This window comes from Sceloporus undulatus, chromosome 1, assembly GCF_019175285.1.
Source record: "Sceloporus undulatus isolate JIND9_A2432 ecotype Alabama chromosome 1, SceUnd_v1.1, whole genome shotgun sequence".
In the NCBI taxonomy this organism is placed as follows: Eukaryota; Metazoa; Chordata; class Lepidosauria; order Squamata; family Phrynosomatidae; genus Sceloporus; species Sceloporus undulatus.
The window spans coordinates 73,252,045-73,273,383 of NC_056522.1; positions in this window are offsets into that span (position 1 = coordinate 73,252,045).

Sequence of the window (21,339 nt, forward strand, 5' to 3'; positions counted from 1 at the left end):
ATGGCAGTTGGGATGAAGGGAGGGCTCTTCTTCTTGAGGCAAGGATATATATTTTTTTATTTAAATTTCATTCTTCTCATTAATTTAAGAGACGAATTGGTGGACAGAGTGAGGTTAAGTCACAGTAAACGGGGAGAGGAACTAGGTAGGGAAAGCCTGCTGGAAGACATCAGTCTTAAAGGCCTTCTTAAAGGCTGTAAGAGTAGAAATGTCACAGATCTCCTTCAGCAGGTCATTCCATAGCTTCGGAGCAGCGATGGAAAAGGCCCTCTGGGGGACTGAATTTAGCCTAGATTTTTTTGGTTGAACTACATTCTTCCCTGAGGACCTTAGAGTGCAGGACGGACAATACGGAAGAAGGCGTTCTCTTAAGTATTCTGGAAAGCAGAAGCAGCAACAGAGCTCCAACCTGCTGGCCAAGTCCTGTCAAACCTCACAAAGCCTAAGCAGGGTCCTAAATCTGAAAACTCATTCTTGCCTCTGCTTCTCCCTGACTACCACATTTTCTAACTCCTCATCCCCACCATGATCCTAAAGGTCACTGGTTCCCCTTGTCTTTCTTGAACACCAATGCTTTGACTGATGGTCCCCCTGCTGCCCCGTTTTTCCTCACCACCCCCCCTGGATCTTTCCAGCATCCCCTTAGGAGTGTACCACCCACTTTGGGAATCACTGGTCTAGTCTTATGGCCAATTTGTCCTGTCCTTTCACTCTCCAAAATATGTCAAATAACTAATCTAGCTATAATGTTTCATCTGAAAGCATGAGACCGAGACAATCTTCTTCACTCAATGCCAATTTAACTTTATTTAGTTTCTGATTCTGAGAGAGCAAGTAAAATAAATGACATTTTTACAGGGCAATTTCATTTTTAGGCCACATACAATAATTTAAAACTCTGCAAGTTTGTAAAGAACTATTGGGCCTTTGGTTGTTGTGATGTGAGTAAAGCAATCTTTCTTTCTCTGTATAAAATGTATCCATAAGAAAGAAGCTTGGGAGAATATTGCAGTATGAAATTTGCTAGTTTTGAAAAAGGAAAATGTTAGGGTATTTATAGATGATCTAGATGGGTTTCATTAGAAGTTGCCTTTCTACTTTTTGTTAGAACTCCACTGAGCCAGACTATTTACACAAACAGTTCTTTAATGAACTGACCGTCATTCAATTATTTTAGAAAATGAATGATTCAGACATGGTGTAACCTGAGTGGTTGTCTGGGAATGTTGAAAGTATTCGGATTTATGATCATTGCAAAAGAGCAAAACCAAACCAGGAATTTGTAAAGCTTGCATTGTTCATGAGTTCATTAAACACATATTCTTGCTTCAAACAAAAAATAAAATAAAATAAAATAAAATAAAATGGCTGCTTGATTATAGAACGTCAGCGAACAGGATATTATGTATCATGAAATGAAGTGACAATAGTTGACACTTGAAGTTAAAATATATGCACAGCTTGAAGTGATTGCTTGTAAGGTAAAGAAGGGAGTGAAAGCCTCAGAAGGTTATTCTTGATGCTTAGCAACTTCCCCCATTTTTTGTGTTCCCAAAAAGTCTGTAATGTGCTAGAGAATATTACAGCAGCTATTTTGCAGACTATAGTAGTAAATTGGAAAAGCAGCTGTATGGGATACCCAGTAGTTTTATCCTATCCATTTTTCTCACGTTTCAGAAAGTTGCTGGTCATGCTGGCTGTAGGATTATGGGAGTCTAAAGCAGACTTTTGAAGCACTGGTTCCTTGCTCTATTTCATATTTCTAATGTCAAAGGGCTATGCTTTATTATATTTCTACAGTATTTTCCCTAATTCTAAAGAATCCAAAAAATGTAGACTTTTGTGCCAAATATCATATTAGTAAATTAAAGTATTTCAGTAGACCCATACCTGTCATCATTTGAAACCAGAAAGTGTATTCTATTTCATTTTTAGTTTTTTCTTCCTGCTCCATGTTTTTTTAAAAGAATCTAAAAACTAGGACATGTGAATTGCTATACCTCATATATCCCTTTATTTAGACTGTATTCTTAAATAATATGGTTAAAACTCCCAGAGTTTAGCAGACTTCCCATTATTATGTCTTAAAAATAGAATTTTGCAGCTTACTTCTGTTCCATAACAAAACAAAAATGGAATGAGTGTGATATAGTGGTCTGAGTTTGAATTAAGACTCCAGCAGACCAGGATTCAGCTCCCTGCTCAGCTGTGGAAACTGACTGGGCGACCTTGGGCAAGTCACACTCTCTCAGCCTAAAAGGAAGGCACTGATAAACTTAAAAACCATACACTCAATTCAGTAGGATTTACCTCTGACATGCAGAGGGTCATATTCAGACTGCAGTTTTACAGTCATATGTCTCGAAGAATGTCCAGCAAAATTCAGTGGAGTTTACTTTTCAACCAGAAGGGAGTTCCAATAAATTCAATGAACTTTCTCCAAGATTAGTGTGTATCAGATTAATTACCTTGAAGAAAAGGAGAAATCATCTTATAAAATACTTTACTTTGATCTAGCAAACTCAGCTCATTAACACTTTGGCTTTGTTGCTGTTGTTTTGTGCCTTCAAGTAGTTTTTGACTTATGGCGACCCTCTCATGGGATTGCTTGGCAAGATTTGTTCAAAGGAGGTTTGCCATTGCCTTCCCCTGAAGCTGAGGGTATGTGACTTGACCAAGGTCACACAATGGGTGTCATGGCTGACCGGGGAATCAAACCCTGGTCACCAGAGTTCTAGTACGACACTCAAACCACTATGCCACTTTGTTCTAGCAAACTCACCTCATTAATGTTTTGCCTTAGCAGTCTGTAAAAAATTTTCAGGAACAAGCAATCCAAAATAAACAAGAATTCTGAATATGAGACTTGGAAGGAAAGGGGTGAGAGATTAACTTTATGACAAACAAAATGTACAGAATTTGTAAGGCATGATAGCTCTTTTGGGGCTTGCTTTTCAAAATGATAATGGATCATTTAGTGTTGATGTGAAAGTACAAGAATACTAAGGCTCTGTAGTAGGCTTTTAATTTAGCTTGGAGTCTGCATTGATAGTTTGGATAATGCCCCAGTTTGAATTGAAACAATTCTGAACTATTTCAGATTCCAAAACTGAATGGAGACTCAGAAATCCAAATCTTTGGGTGTCCTATTTTAGGAATGCAAAATAGATATAGTCTTTTAACACACACACACACACACACACACACACACACACACACACACACTGCTAGGAATCTGGAGACATTGTAGCCCCAACAATGCAAATTCTGCCTTCCAAACTGTAGAGATGTAGCTCAGTTGTGCCAATTTATGCTACTTTCTCTGTTGTTGTTGTTATTGGTATTTCTACTTTCATCATGTGCCTTCAAGTCAACTCATACTTATTAAGACCCCCATTATAGGTTTTCTTGTTAAGATTTATTCTGAACAGGCTTGGCAGTGGCTTCCTCTTGGGCTGAGAGAGTGTGACTTGACCAAAGACACCCAGCGGGTTTCCATGTCTATGTGAGGGTTTGAACCCTGGTCTACTAGAGCCCTACTCCAACATTCAAACCAGTAAACCACGATGTCTCTATATTGTTGGTGTTGCTATTATTGATTGATGAGGAAGGCCTTGATTTATATCCTGCCTTTCTTCCTAATATGAGATTCAAGATAACTTTCTGTTGTCTCTGATGTTTGTCCACTGCGTATGTAGTAAGAGACTAACTGTGTACATGTAGCTGAAAGACACACACAATCTTTCATGCACACTCACACACACTAAAAAAGAGAGAGAGAGAGAGAGAGAGAGAGAGAGTTTTCTGCACAGGAGTTAATATTTCTGCAATGGAATATTATTGGCATAGAAAACAGCATAAAAATGCCAATTTTAATGCCAATATGCAAATTTTACACAGAATAAATCGCCAATTACAGAGTTTTCTGTGCAGAAAACAGCCTTTGCTGCATTGAAAATAATATTTCAATGCAGAAATATTAATTCTGGTACAAAAAGCACTATTTTCTATGCAAATCAACCATGTGTGAATTTTACACAAAATAAATCCACAATTACAGAATTTTTCTGTGCATAAAACAGTATTTTCTGCAGAAGAATTAATATTTCTATATTAAAATATTATTTTCCATACAGAAAATGCTGTTTCTTGCACAGAAAATTCATATTTCTGCACAAAACAATTGTGTGGGATTCCCCCCCCCCCCCAGAATAAGCCTTGCATTGTAAATAGCCCTCAAACACTGTGGTTTTCAAAAGACTTCTTACAGTGGGAAAGACAGCCTGCTAGATAAGCATGAAACATGTTGGCTGGGGAACATAGGAACTGTATCCCAGCACATCTGGAGGACATAGGTTGGAGGGGACTGGTTTAAAATACACATTACCAAACAAAGGATCCTGTGGCCTTGGAGTCCAGCTTTTTGGCCTCATGCAAATGTTATTCTGGTGAAGATGCTTACAAGCTACAGAATACATATATTTTCTGGCAACCACCAACATTTTAGCAGCCATACTGTGAGAAAATGTCTTAAGGTGGGCTTAAACACCTGTGCTTGGATGTGCAGGAATTCCCAGGAAGAAGGGCTCTTTTGCTCATTAATTTTCTTTTGCTGGAATAGATTTCTTGATGCATGGTGGGCAAAAATGTCTGAGCACTCTTGTTCATTGGCCTTTTACATTAAAAGCTGACAGCATACTAGTACAACTTTTGCAAGATGACTACTTATTTAGTTATCCTTACATCTATCTCCCACCCTTTCTCCAAGGAAAAATGAGAACAGCGTTGGCTCTGCAATATCCCAGTGAGGCAGGTTATACAACCACTGACTTTTACAATACCACTCAAAGTATTTCTTAGCTGGATGGGAGTTTCAATCAGTTTTTCCCTATCCGCCATGCTGGTTCTGTATAAAGGGTGAGGGGGAAGAATGTATGTGCATAAACTCCATGACCAAGCCCTTGTGATTGAAAGAGTTGCATCGACTGTAAATACCTTAAGCAGATTGTCATTTTTAGGAGCACAGCAACTGGCAGAATTACTATATTAATAAACACATCACCTGTTCTGCAGTCTTACTCATGTGATTAAATGCCATTTGCAAAGATTTCAAAACCATAATTATGATGATGATGAACATAGAATCATTAACAATTACACCAACCATTAAAGTTTCCAGCTGAAGCACCAGAGGGGAGGAAAGACTTTTCTCTTGCTTCTTCTCATCACTTTGTGGTTGGAGTGGATTCAACAGCAATACACAGACCCAGTCAGCCAGACTCTACTTTGACTCCTGTCATGGGGCCACTCTGCTCCATGGAAAAGGTGGGCTGACAGTGGAGCAGCCACATGACAAGATCTAAGGCAAAGACTGGCTGGGCCTATACTTTGCTATTCAATCTGCTCGGAGGCTGGGATCACAATGTCCAGTCCAAAAAGTGACTTGTGCACATGGAAGTCAATAACTCTGCTCCCTTTGCAGCTCCTTCCAGCTCTAAGATCCTGTGACTGCATGATTCTATCATACTCCTCAGAATGTTTTGAGATCTGAAATGAATTGAAAAGTAGAAAAGTAGAAAAGATGCAGAGAGGGTTTATTTATTTATTTAAGGGATTTATATCCCATCTTTGTCCCAAAGTGGGATTCAAGACATCTTAAAATCTGGCAGAGGCAAACTTGGAGTGAGGCAGAGGTGTTGTGGTGCCAAGGCTGGAAAGCTAGGTATGGGGATATTGGAGGGAAGGGAGACAGAGAGGAAGATGAGGGCAAGGAGGAGGTAAGGAGGGCAGGTGATGGCAGAGAGCTGCATCATCTATAAACATCCCACTTGACTCTGAATCTGAATAGGTTAGTGTTAGTTGACATCAGTGCTGAGAGGGGCGCCAGACCCTTTGCTTGCTTGCTTGCTTGTTTGCTAGTCTGCCTTCACTTTCTTTCTTTCCCTCCCTCCCCCTTTCTTCTCCTATCTTGTCTCTTCCCTTCCTGATGAAGAAGGGGGAAAAGGGGAGGGGAGGGGAGGTTTGAAGCATTGCTGCTAGACTGCTCCTGGCTGAAAAGGAGAGGAGGGAGTGCAGAGCTTGCTGGCTGGTTGGGATCTGGGTGTCCAAGTAGACCACAAATTGAACATGTGTCAACAGTGCAATGCGGCAGCTAAAAAGGCCAATGCAATTTTAGGCTGCATCAATAAAAGTATAGTGTCTAGATCAAGAGAAGTAATAGTGCCACTGTATTCTGCTCTGGTCAGGCCCCACCTGGAATATTGTGTCCAGTTCTGGGCACCACAATTCAAAAAGGACATTGAGAAACTGGAGCGTGTCCAAAGGAGGGCAACTAAAATGGTGAAAGGTCTGGAAACCTTGTCCTATGAGGAACGACTCAGGTTGCTGGGGATGTTTAGCCTGGAGAAGAGAAGGTTAAGAGGTGATATGAGAGCCCTGTTTAAATATTTGAAAGGATGTCATATTGAGGAGGGAGCAAGTTTGTTTTCTGCTGCTCCAGAGAACAGGACCCGGAACAATGGATGCAAGCTACAGGAAAAGAGATTCCACCTCAACATTAGGAAGAACTTCCTGACAGTAAGGGCTGTTCGACAGTGGAACAAACATCCTTGGAATGTAGTGGAGTCTCCTTCCTTGGAGGTCTTTAAGCAGAGGCTAGATGGCCATCTATTTGGGATGCTTTGATTGGATTTCCTGCATGGCAGAGGGTTGGACTGGATGGCCTGTGCAGTCTCTTCCAACTCTATGATTCTATGATTCTAGCTGTCAGCTCCACTGCTGCTCAACTGCTCAACCCACCACCTCCCAGCAGTGGTCACATTACAGGCACTATGCAAGCCTAGCCAGCCAGCCTTTGGCTGATGCCACATAGCTGCTCCACTACAGGGAGGAGGTGGGCTGAGCAGCCTTCGTGGACTGCCTATGAGGACACTGTGGTCCCCTGGGGTCTGGAAACCACAGGTTAAGAACCACAGAAGTAAAACAACCAGTGTCCAGGCATTTCAGCTCAAAACATAACAGCTTCTCTGATTTGTCCCTCTTTGGTCCCATTTCCTTTAGAGATTTTGAACAAAAGTGGAAATTTCTGGATTTATAGACTTAAGACCCTAACACCACATGGCCTCCATGTAGAGCAGTGTTGTTCAAACTCTGGCCCTCCAGGTGTTTTGGACTTCATCTCCCAGAAGCCCCAGCCATCTAGGATTCTGTGAGCTGAAGTCCAAAACACCTTGAGGGCCAGAGTTTGGACATCACTGATGTAGAGGATAATATCATTATCTACTGGAAGAATGCTGGAAACATAGCGTTCTAAAGTGCCACTGAAAGAGGAAGCTGAAAAGTTTAACTCATGTTATATTTTTTTCATTTTTTTATTAATCACACATATATAATATATTGTAAGACTGGTTGAGCCTGCAAGGAACCCAGGAAAATGTATCTGATGAAAGTAGGGATATCTAATAGTGACTTCTCCACAGCATCATTAAACCACAGACAGATGGGCTTTGTGTGGAAACCACGGGATCTGAAGTGATTTAAATCTGATGTCTGTACTTTTCTCTCATTTTGACCTTAAATGTTTATCCTATGTGCAAACTTATTTGGGACTCAAATGAAGAATGTGATTTTAATTAGAGGTACAACCACCTGGAAAGTTCTGGCACAATAGCTCTTTTGTGCCCCACTTCTTTCAGAGTGCAGGAAAAGTTCGGAGATGATTCAGTCCTTAGTAAACAGAGAAGGTTGGCCAATGGATTTAGTTTAAGGAATCTTAAATTAGATTTTCCTGGTCATCTGTCATTTTGTTCCAATTTAAAAATTGATAGCTGTTCAGTAGCCAAGTCTCACGTTGTTTAAATTGTTCTGAGACTAATTTAATCTGTCTCAGGCAGCTGAGCAATGGTTTTAAACACACACACACACACACACACACACACACACACACACACACACACAGGGTGAGTATGTGTGTGAGAGAGTTTAAAGTAAGGCATGTATAAATTAAACTGGATTTCTGGTGTAACATCTAGAGTGCATAGGAAAACTTTCCCATATTAAATATTTAATGAAACCGAACATTGGGGAGTGGCATATGACAATTTATGAAGGGTTCCACTTCATATAACATTCATTCTGTACTTATTTTGACAAGAGCACTGAGGCCCAAAACAGTTGTCCAGGCCTAAAATATCCTGAGATTTGCAGCACAAAAATTATTTGAAGGGCAGGTACAAAATTCTACAATACTAAGCAAAATGTCCAGAATCTACTTGGAGACAATAAAACTGAAATCTCATGTGCACAATTCTCATGAGAATTTTTGTATTTAATTTTGATCACCATCTTTGCAATGAAGTATTTTGAATGGTCAAGTGCTCTATATCAATCATAATACACAACCATAATACACAATGTAACTGGAGCATACCTCAGTGAAAAATCAGATGTGTTCCTGGGCATTATTTCTTTAACAGAGAATTTGGTATGCTAGAAAAGAAGAAGAGTTCAGCAAAGTTCAGCAAACTTTTATTTAAATCCAACAGTATACACTTTTGCAATTAAGCAACAAATATAAGCCTTTCTTATGTAAACAAAAACATTTTGAATCTTCTAGAGACCACTTGAAGGCTTCTTCCAAAATGTGTCCAGGAATGACTTTTTCTGTCACAGACCTCAACTTCTGTATGATTTCCATTTTGGTGACCAAAGTTTTAGTAATATGCTGAACTGTTCTCCTCTTTCCTTACAGTTTTGCTGTTCATGCATGTTCAGTTAGGAATTCTGGCAGCAGCTGCTGTTTATCTTGCCTGTTGTAGACAGGCACACACAGCTATAGAAGAACCAGCTGCAATAATAATAATAATAATAATAATAATAATAATAATAATAATAATAATAATAATATTTTATTTGTAGCCCGCCTTTCCAGTGATCAAGGTGGGTAACAACATGTTAAAAATGCAACAACAGCATTATACACAATAAAACATCAAAATAAAATCACAAGTACACAATACAACTAACACCAGCTAGCATTACAGTGCTGCTGAGAGGGGAGAGGGGAGTACTTCGGGGGCATTAGGGGTATGCCTGCTGGAACAGGTGTGTTTTTAACCCCTTTTTAAATTGGTCCAGTGAAGTGGCTGAGCGAAGCTCGCCGGGAAGCGAGTGCCAGAGCCTAGGGGTCGAGATGGAGAAGGCCCTCTGATTAGTGATGGAATATCTCGCTTCTGGGACTCTTAATAATTGCTTCCTGGCAGACCTAAGTGTGCGGGGCAGATTGTATGGAGAGAGGCGGTCCTCCAAGTACCCTGGGCCCAAGCCATTTAGGGCTTTACAGGTAATAACCAACACCTTGTATTGCGCCCGGAAGCGAATAGGCAGCCAATGAAGGTCTTTAAGGACCGGTGTTATATGACTGGTCCTGGAAGTATCAGTGACCAATCTTGCTGCCATATTCTGCACCAATTGCAGCTTCCGAGTATGGTACAAGGGTTGCCCATGTAGAGCGCATTGCAGAAGTCCAATCGAGAGGTTACCAGAGCATGTACTACTGTTTCAAGGTCCCCCCGGCCCAGGTAGGGACGCAGCTGGCGTATCAACCAAAGTTGATAACAGGTGCTCCTGACCGTTGCATCCACCTGAGATGTAAGGTGGAGCGATGAATCAAGGAGCACCCCCAGACTGCGGACAGAGTCCTTCACGGGAAGCGTGATCCCGTTCAGGACAGGTGGAGAAATAACCATCCCCGGGCCTGGAGAACCTATCACGAGCACTTCCGTTTTCTCTGGATTCAAACTGAGTCTGTTTTCCCTCATCCAGCCCATTACCGACTCTAGACAGGCATCGAGAGGAGAGATGCCATCCTTGGTCACTGCATCAGTCGGAGACACAGAAAAGACTATCTGGGTGTCATCAGTATACTGATAACCCCGCGCCCCGTGCATCCGGATGAATCTCATTCTTTCCCAGCTCAGACTTTATTGCTTGATAACTGCAGATATGCTGCTGCAACCTGACAATGAAAGCCTGTGCATCCCCAGCCCTCATCATCCACCTAGTACTGATGCTGCTAAAAAAAACCCCCACACACTTGCAGCTGGACAGCGGACAAATAGCAAAGGTATCTGGAATAGTATAAAAAGACTTAGTAAAAAAGAATTTTGTTGTCAGAGGCTTTGTTGATTGTGAGATCCCTTGGTGTCTTTTTAATTTGGATGAGATGGAGGGAATATAAGAAAATAATTCATGTCCATGGAAGAGTAAATTTAGTTCTTATTCTCACACTAGTTTTTGGTGTGTTGAAGTCATCATGAAATGACTGTCGCTATCCCCATCAGGTTAATAAGCATCACAAAAACTGGTCATGCATTCATATCTTTCTTGTAGGTACAAGCCAAGTCATAAACTTTCAGCAAAAAGAAGGGTGGCTAGCAAGCCAGCTGGTAGAAAGCGACTTGCACTCTTATCAATAGCTCTGCATCCAGGACAGTCCTAGTCTGTGTTATCTGGCTCTATAGGGGAAGATTTATTTATTGTTAAAATTGCAAATGATTCAAGTACATTACTCAGCCTGGACATCACTGAATGCACAATTTCCTTATGTATTTTGAACTAGAGGATAACTTGAAGGTTTATAATAAAACCAAGCAGCATGCACTCCGATCTGCATTTTCAACCAGGTTATTATTGACATCTCAATGCTTCAGTGAAATAAGAATTTCTCAGAGTCCAGGTGTGCACCCAAGACAATTCTTGCTGGGTTTATTTGAATGTAGAAAACTTAATTCATTAAACATGCTAAATGAAAAAAAGTATAATATGATTGTCAATTGCATTTGAGAATTGAGCTGCCAACATTTTTGAATGAAGGCAACACTGGATAGTTTTCTGAAACATCTGCAGTTGATTAAATGTGTGTTTCTGGCCATTTAGACCCACCCCTATCTATATATTTTAAAGTAACAAACATATACAGCATGTTCCAAAGCTATGGAGAGCTGAAGTTCTTTGTAACAGAGGGAAAAGAAGACAAAAAGATGTGCCTTGTTCAGTTTTTTTCAAAAAATTAGGGACAAAAGATATAGTTGGATTTAGAATGCGGATAAATGTGGAAATGGTATAGACAAAGGTATTACAATAATTACAAAGATAGTTTGCTTTATCTATCAAAGCATACCAAAGATGCAGTGGGAAGAAGTGGAATAATTTCAGTCTGACGTGGTTGACATGAATTTTAATAATTTTCTTCAACAGTGATCTTCTGTTACTAATTTTCCTGCCCTTTACAGTGGATCATCATGAAATGAAGGGAAAGTTGTGCTCAGTGGTTGCTGGTTGCAAAATGTCACTGACAATGAATCTCTTCCAGGTTTTCACATAAATATGGAGGGAATCACCCAAGGTGTTGAACCAATTTTGAGAATATGGGAACAACCCCTTAGGGAATTCCTTTAAAGGTGAGATTAAGATTAAGAAAACATTATAAAATGTGATTTGAAACAGGGGCTCTCATTTTGACTAGAGAAGGAAACACCAGGGAAGGGATGTTTCCTGCTTGTACTCTCCTCTCAAGATGTTATTTGGCCTGCTAGCAGAAAGTGATGGATCCATGCACCCAATAGTTAGACATCATCCTAGAGAGAATGTTCTATTAGAAAAAAAGATGTATTGGGATAAATAGTCAATCATTGTTGATCAGATCAAAATAATTTGTGGGAGGGTGAAGAGAGAATTTGAAATTATAGATTTTCTTAATTCAGGATGGGATGGAAAATGTGGGCTATGATATAGCTTTCTGTATGAAATAGAATAATAGAATCAAAGAGTTGGAAGAGACGACAAGGGCCATCCAGGCCAACCCCCTGCCATGCAGAAAATCACAAAGCATCAGTGACAGATGGCCATCCAGCCTCTGTTTAAAGACCTCCAAAGAAGGAGACTCCACCACACTCTGAAGGAGTGTGTTCCACTGTCGAGCAGCTCTTATTGCCAGGAAGTTCTAATGTTGAGCTGGAATCTCTGTTCCTGGAGCTTGCATCCATTTTCCATGTTCTAGTTTCTGGAATAGCAAAAAACAAGCTTGCTTCATCCTCAATGTGACACCCCTTCAAATACTTAAACAGGGCTATCATATCACCTCTTAACCATCTCTTTTCCATGCTAAACATACCCAACTCCCTAAGTCTTCCCTCATAAGGCATGGTTTACAGGCCTTTCACCATTTTGATGGCCCTCCTTTGGATATGCTCCAGCTTGTCAACATCCTTTTTGAATTGTGGTGCCCAGAACTGGACACAGTATTCCAGGTGAGGCCTGACCAAAGCAGAATAGAGTGGCACTATTACATCCCTTGATCTAAACACGATACTTCTATTGATGCAGCCTAAAATAGCATTGGCCTTTTTAGTTGCTGCATCACACTGTTGACTAATATTCAACCTGTTGTCTACTAGGACTCCTAGATCCTTTTCCCATGTAGTCTCCTTAAGCCAGGCATCCCCATCTTATATTTATGCATTTCCTTTTTTCTACCAAAGTGCAGTATCTTACATTTCTCTATGTTTAAGTTAATTTTGTTAGTTTTGGCCCAGCTTTCTAATCCCTTAAGGTCATTTTGAATTTTGATCCTGTCCTCTGGGGTATTAGCTACTCCTCCTAATTTGGTGTCATCTGCAAATTTGATAAGCATGACCTTTATTCCTTCATCTCAGTCATTGATAAAGATGTTGAACAGCACTGGGCCCAGGACAGGACCCTGTGGCACCCCACTGGTCACTTCTCTCCAGGATGAAGAGGAGGCATTGTTGAGCACCCTTTGGGTTCGGCCAGTCAACCAAATACAAATCCACCTAACAGTTGTATTGTCTAGCCCACATTTTACTAGTTTGTTTACAAGAATACCATGGGGTGACCTGTCAAAGGCCTTACTGAAATCGAGATATGCTATTCCTATAGCATTCCCTTCATCTACCAAGCTGGTAATTTTATCAAAAAAAGGAGATCAGATTAGTTTGGCATGACTTGTTTCTCAGAAACCCATATTGACTTTTAGTCATCATGGCATTGCTTTCTAAATGTTCACAGACTCTCTTTTTAATGATCTGCTCTAGAGTATTTCCTGGTATTGATTGGATGATAATTGCTGGGATCCTCTTTTTTTCCCTTTCTGAAGATGAAGACAACGTTTGCCTTCCTCCAGTCTGCTGGAAATAATTTATTAATTTATTATTAATTCTACAAATAATTTATTTAGCAACTATTTAGTTGCTAAAATGACAAAAACATTTATTTAAAACTTCATATCATTGCATGCCTGTCATTTACAACTATCAATATGTTGTCTTAATATTTCGGTGTGTTATCAAGTCTGGAATTTTATAAAAATACCCCCAAAATCCCTATCCCAAAATGCATCTGTGGAGGTAATCAGGTGGCCCCTTTTCCCTGGCATCACTTGATCATAGGAGCCTCCAAGCAAGCTCTGCATCTATAGGGTGAAGTATGTCTCCTGATGACCCTAATGGAAAGGCATTATGGGAGCTGCCCCTTAGCTGCCATGACCTGAAAGCGGAGAGACCACGTAGGCAGCAGCCTTACTTAGGAGTTGCAAACAGGAAAGATTCCTTCACACCTAGGAGACAGATTTATGACTGAGAGATGCTTCACAGATACAAGCCATTCCGTTTTCCCATGGCAAAGGATGCCTATAGATCAAGTGATGTGTAAATTTGGTTTACTTTGATGTAGGACAACCGCCTCTGCTGACTACGTGACTAGGAACCTATTTAAAGTCCAGTTTTTCCTTTGTTCGAAGTTCCATGTTGGTGGCAGGCAGTCACTCTGTCAGTCTGCTTCTCCTGGTTCCACACACCCTTTTCCCATTTTCCTTCAGTGTTGCTGCATCTACCTTGACTCCGAGGGAAACCATTGCAGGCAAGTTTTTCCATTAGAAGGCCTTGTGTTCTCTCTCCATTTTTCCTCCCTTTCTTCTCTTAGCCTTGAGTGATTGCATGAGTGAATGTATGGGTGTGAGTGTGTCCCTCTGTGCATCAATAAACTAGATTAAAATTCAAAGACTTTGCCTTTGCGTCAGTTCCTGGAAGTTCTGGTCCCTTCATAAACACTGCTGGGATTCGATCCGAAAAGGGTACTTGTAAGGTATGTTGAGCTAATTAATATTCCCCAAAATTTGAGCAGATATCTTTACAGGTGTCAGTGAATTAATGTTATTTAATTATTTTACACCAGTGCATTAGTACAACCAGCAATTTTTCCAAATACTGATTTATTGTTTCTAACACACCTCTTCATTTGATGCTATTTTTTCTCTTTCGTCTGTAGTTTCAGAAGAAATTTGCAACATGATCCAATGATTGTATAGAAATATCATTGTGTTCATAATGAGTTTGTTAGACACAGAGTACTGCAACCAAAATTCAGTCTGCCAGCATAAGACCATTAGGAATACTCAACAAATTATGAAAATAATGTCAGTGACCTACTCGTTGTCACGAATGAAATTTATTTTAAGGTATTTCAGCTTTTCATATATGGTACAGGGGTACCCCGGGTTACGAAATTAATTCGTTCCGCCGCCGCTTTCGTAACCCGAAAATCTTCGTAAGGCGAAAAAGCCATAGGTGCTAATGGGGAAAAGCCACGATTTCGTGCGAAATAGCGCCGAAAAGCACCAAAAATTTTTTCGTAACCCGAAATAACCTTCGTAACCCGGAACAGTTATTTTAAATGGATTTTTTTCGTAACCCGGAAATTTCGTAAGGCGGCGCATTCGTATCCCGGGGTACCACTGTACTGTGTTGAGTGCCCACAATCAAAGGTTTTGATTAGTACAAATATTTCAAATACAGAGCAAAAATAACCATGAACATTGGATTGCATGCTTCTCTATTTCTCTCTCTCTCTCGTGTGTGTATCACCATATGTTGTGAGGATAGCATCATGCAATGGTTTTCTGGGTAGTAAAGTCCTTCAGGCAAGACGTGTGTTGTACTTTATGTTCTGTACACAGAGGAGAATGTCAACATGAAATAGAGACACAACCATATGTTGTCATCTGGCCATTATCAAATATCTTACATTCAGAAATATTTCTAGATCAGTAAAATATTTATCTGAAGATTCATCCCAACAATCATTTCCCTTTACCAGCTGGTTTGTCATAATTTTACCATAGTTATCTTAAGGTTATTATATTGACAATTCCTTATGTTCTTCATTAACCATCCAGGGAACACTTTAAGATTTACTTCGTTTTGTCTCATGTACGCTTTGACAAGGAAACTGCATTAGATGATTATTGTCAGCGTCATCATTCAAAAAAACCAAACCATCCATCCATCTATCTCTGCTTAATACTGGTGCATATTTTTTTTGGTTCTTCTACAAATAGCAAAATGTCACCACAAGCACTCAAGATGTAGGATAATTCTGAGTTTGCATTGTGAAAAATATTGGAAAAGGGGGGGGGAGGATAAGACTCAAAAATAGTTTTATGTTGGGGGAACATAGTTTAGAAAATCTTTGGATGAGATTTGGTAGCACATGTATTTCACAATGACAAACAAAAAATAACAGTTCTTTACAACCTCTTTCAATTCTGGGATGAATGATGATGAACTGCTTTCATGGCAACTCACCTTCAAAAAATGCTGTCAGTACTGAAGCAAATGGTCCCCCCCTTTGTTTCACCTGGAAAAGCTCCCAGACCTGCACCTGCACAAGTAAAATCAATGAGAAAGCCACTTAGATGACTGATGGAATGCATTTGATTTATACATATATAGTATAAATATATACAGAGGTCTTAGGGTTTTTTCTTTCTTTCATAATTCTCTAAGTTCTGCTTGCTTATGTTCTCCCTCTCTTTTTAACTATGTGGGTTTGTTTAATGGTCACATACAGAAAATGTGGTTCTTCCTCTCCCTCCTCCACTTTTCTCTTTACAGGGAGCATGAGGATGTAAATTGTCATGTTCTTTGTTCATGCATGCAAGGACAAACTGTCTCCATAGGTTCCTCCCCAGTGTGTGAGAATATTTCTGTGCACTTCTTCAGACATCTTCCTGGGAATTAACTTAAACAGGCTACAGGTTTTGCACTGAAAAGTTACACTGATTTCTCTACAAAATAATTCCATGGAAGACTTTAGAACATGTGAAGAATCTTGCCATTGCTATATTCTTCTTAGTGGGGTAATTCCCAAGATTTGGGAAGCGAATTATTCAGCCAGAAAACAAATAGTAACAAATGTTCTTTCCATCCCTAAACAGAGCTCCAGAAAAGTTGTATGAATGTACAGAATCAAATGTGGTCATGGAAGCATGTATGTTATATACCTGAGAGCATCTTTTTTAGAAACTGTTTTAAAAAACAGTTTCAATCCATTTGAGATAAAGGTAAAAGTTTTGTCTTGACAAATTTGTCCAGTCATGTCTGACTGTAGGGAGTGATGCTCATCTCCATTACTAAGCCAAAGAGCCAACATTGTCAAAGACAACTCTGTGGTCACATGGCCAGCATGGCTGCATGGAATGCTGTTACCTTTCCACTGAAGTGGTACCTATTTATGTACTTGTACATTTACATGCTTTCAAACTGCTAGGTTGACAGAAGCTGGGACTAGAGACGGGAGCTCACTCCGTTACACAGCGCTTGGGCCTTGAACTGCCAACCTGCTGATCTTGCAATTGACAGAGTCAGCATCTTAACCACTAAGCACTGCATCCCTTCTAGCCATTAGGATTGTGGATATATTTTTGAAAAAATACAGATAATGCCTATTGAAATAATACAATATATAGAGATGATTGTATAGGCCAATATACTCTTAATGACATATTCTAGTTTAGCCAGGGCTTACAGTGGTATAAGGAAATTTTCAGTGTTATGCAAAGAAATATCCAGTACCTCCTCGTTCAATGGATTGCCACTGAATGTAGAATGGGTGCTGAAGTTACCCTGTACAGAGTCAGAACACTAAATTGTCTAGATTACTGGTGTCAGCATTGGATAGAAATGAGATTTGTTGATTACATTTTTATACGTTTTTAAGTCTAGGAGAAGAAGGATTACTTCATGTTGCTTAACAGGCTTTTCCTGGGCCTAGAATAGCTCAGGAGGCCCCCCAAACATGGGAAAAAAATTGCCCTCCATCACTAGAAAATACGTTGGAGGCCAACATGTTTAGTTTCCCCAGAAGGGATGCATCAGAAGACTTGTAGCCCTCCAAGTCTAATGGAGGAGGGCTAATGAGCCTCCTTACTCTCCAACAGTAGCCCACTCATGGCATATGGCATAGTTCTTTGTCCATTTCCTAATTCTTTCTTATTATAAACTATATATAATAACAACAGACAGAATGCACTGTTCCAAGTCAGAGGAATGATGCCATTATCCCATGGTTTGCATTATTTCTGGAGGCTGGAGAAATCAATTTTCTATGGCATATAATTTTGATTGCATGGGCAGGGCATTTCAATATCATCCACATAGAATATATAGCACTTTATATATGAGTTATAGTCACATATACAAATGCCATATTTGTTGGCCTACAACAGTGGTTTGTGCGAGAATGCTCACTGCACTTTAAAGGGTGTTTGCTCTCCAGAGCAGCTATTAAATCCTTTTATCAAGTACTCACATCTCTGCCAGTGCCATGAAAAGTTGCCAGCAGTGGCCTGAATTTAATTCAAAATGCATGGAAATAAACTGAGTAATGCTAAAATACAATTAGGTGTCTTTTCATTTGTTGGCAGCTTTAGGAGCTCTGCAGTAAGAAACAGTTTGGCAAATGGAATGACAATCATAGAAGAGGTCCCATAAAACAACAGGAAAAAATGTGTGTCCATCTGTTGTGGTGATGCTTGTATGGAAAAGGTAGATACTTCGTTGGATGCATTATTTCACATGTTCAATGTGTAGGTTATGAACTTTATACATCCTTAATTTCTACACTTCAAACAACTAATTAATTTAACTATTAATTTTGTGATAAGGTCCAGTGAGGTTCAATTCAGATCTAGTTTGAAAATAATTCTTAACATTTATTTGCATGAACATAAACAGGAACTTAAATTATGGGAGCAAAAGAGAATAGAAACTTCCAGTGGAACTTGATGTATAGAAGAAACAAAGGCCAAAATCCTCTTGGTGATTCATGCTGGCACAAGCCATACTTTATGTATATTTTTTCAGGCATTGTGCAAGGAGATAAATGATGCCTCCTTGTGCAATGACTTCGCCCCAGATATCAAATGTCAAGTGGACATCTCCCCAGTGCAGCTCCACCCCCTGGCGCTGATTGGCCAGAGTGATGCATCTGGGTACTGTTGGGCTCCTAATGTACAGAAGGGAGGAAAGTACAGTCGGCCCTTCTTATACACAGATTTTTTTTTTACACAGATTCAAGCATCCATGGTTTGAAAATGTTCAAAAAAAAGTATAAATTTCAGATATCAAACCTTGATTTTCCAATTTTTATAAGGGACACCATTTTGCTATGTCACTATATTTAATGGGACTTGAGCATCCATGGATTTTGTTATCCACGGGGGATCTTGGAACCAAACCCTAGCGTATAACAAGAGTCCACTGTATCAGCTTGGGCATTTGTTTGGAGTATGTGAGAAAAAGAAGATCCTTCTTCCCCAGTCCACAATACCATCTGGACAGAGGACCACCATGGAGTTGTCCAGCTTTCATTGTACAGCTGGGGATGAAGGATAAGCCTCTTCGTCTGCCAATCCACAGTGTAGATGCTGTGGTTCAGCTTTATGCTCCACAGATGGAACACAGACTATCAGGAATAGCATCTTGGTTAGGGTCTCAAGATGCATACATATTTTTTTAAAAGAAAAAATATTCTGAAAAAAATCAGTGCATACATAGCTTTATTGAAACTACTGTTTTAAACATCTACTAAATTGCTATAGATATAGGGATGTGTTTTTGTTCTGAAGGGGGAATGATAGGTATGTAAATCCTTGGCTATTTTGTCTACACTTGCAGGGATGAATGACTACAGTAATTTTCTCCTTGCTGAAGGATAAAATGAACATTCTTCTACAGTATTCTCCTTGTATGTGAAAATTATTCTGGATAGAAAATCATGTGGGTTTTTTTGCAGAAAAGGTTCTGTGCAGGAAGAAAAGGTTTTCTTTCTAAGAAACAATATTTTCCAATCAGAAAAAAATATTTTTTGCAGAAGGCTGCTTCTTAACCCTGCCTCCCTGCCTTATTGCTCTACCTAGTATGCCCTTTTTATTTTCATTTTCATTTCTCTTTTTAACACACTATGGCAATGTGAAGAGAAGAGGGGAGAAGGAAAGAAGAGGAGACTGAGACCACATGACTGCCCACTCCCAGAACTGCAGCTGGAAACGTAAAGAATGGTACAGTTCTTCAAATAGCCTGAATTCAAGCCAAAAAGGTTTAACTTGTGATTTGAAACTGTTTTTAATATTTGCATCACCCAGTCAGTCCTGGTTACTGGGAAGCTCATAAATAAGTAGATTAATAAAAATAAATAAAATTGCAAAATGACTGTAGGGAAATGAGCAACAACTCACACCTTCCTTTTATCTTTGGATCATATGTAAAGCCTATTTATGGCTTACCTCCCTTTTTATATCCTCAAACATATATGAGCAGAAACTCTACTACTAACAACATCTAAATGCACTTTTCTTAAACTTCATGTAAGTGTGAAAGAAATGTGAAATAAAATAGGCTTTATTTTCACCTTCCTTTCTCTCAAGTTGTGCCAGTTGCTCCTGCAGTTACCTTAACCACACAGCCTTTTCCAGACATTTGTGGCTAAACCAGAATGGATTATAATACCTGTAACAAAGCTTAACTTTTCAGCCACCCACAAAGAGAAAAAGAATGGAAAGGGGGAAATTTCCAATAAAAATAGTCAGTCTGACTTTAAAGTACATCATGGCAGACTTTGAAACATTCTTTAAAGATTCTAATTTGGATCACATATCTAACTATGCCTATGGCTATTAAGAGTTATTAAAGCTTCCTTAGTGCATCTGGTTTACAAAAAAACTTTTAAAAATATTCAGCATCTTTAATATTCATTCTCACCCCCTGCAATTTCTCCTTTCAAGTGGAGAAACTGGAATGTTGCTGTGATAATGGTGGTGACAATGGAGTTAACGGTGTGACACAGAATCAGGTCCTTTCTAGCAGCACTCTTGTTTCAATAAGTTAGATGGGAGGCATTTAAAATGTGGAATCTCTCTTTTAATAATGTTATAGTAGGAATAATTCAAGCAATGCTGTATTCCATTGTTTTCAAAGTATTGAACAATAGTGTTACCAATTGAAGAAAAAATAACACACATGTAATCCTCTCTCATACACACCTAAAATGGAGAAGAGAGCAACACTTGTGGGATGTTTCTCTTCTTGCCTACAGAAGTGGAGAACTTCATATGCCCCAAGTGCAAGTTGGTAGCCCTCTTGGAGGAGAAAGTGCAGCAATTGCAATCCAGAGTAGCTATGCTTCAGCATATTAGGGAGCAGGAGGATTTCCTGGACACAACAGAACTAACAATCCTGGACAAATACCACGCAGAGGAAGATGCTGAAGTGGAAGAGGTCACTTCACATACACAGGAGGCAGACAGCTGGAGGAATGTCAAACAGAGAAGTAGGCCAAGAAGGGATTGTTCGGGGAGCTTGCAGCTAGAGAATCGATTCGAAGCTCTTTCCCTTATCAAGGAGGACGAAGAAGAGCAGCATGGACAGACTTCAGGGATAGAGCAGGCAAGCCTGAGAGTCCCACCTGAGGGAACAGTTGCTGCTCAGCCTCAGACAAGGCGTGTGGTCATAGTGGGGGACTCCTTGCTGAGGGGTACAGAAGCAGTGATTTGTAGGCCTGACAAGATGTCTCAAGAGGTGTGTTGTCTTCCAGCGGCAAAGATCCATGATGTGACAGAGAGGATGACAAGACTGGTCAAGCCTACTGACCAATACCCCTTCCTTTTGGTCCACATGGGAACCAATGATACTGCAAGACACAGCCTGCAGAACATCAAAAGGGATTATGAGGCACTTGGTAGGAAGCTAAAAGAAATGGATGCACAGGTTGTCATCTCGTCTCTTCTACCAGTTGAAGGGCACAGTCCAGGAAGGGAGAGGAAAATAGTGGATGTGAACAACTGGCTTCGCAGATGGTGCCGCTGAGAACGATTTGGATTCTTCGATCATGGGCTGCGGTTCCATGAGGAGGGACTTCTTGCAATGGACGGGTTGCATCTCACGCCAGTTGGAAGAAATGTTTTTGCCAACAGTCTCAAGAACTTGA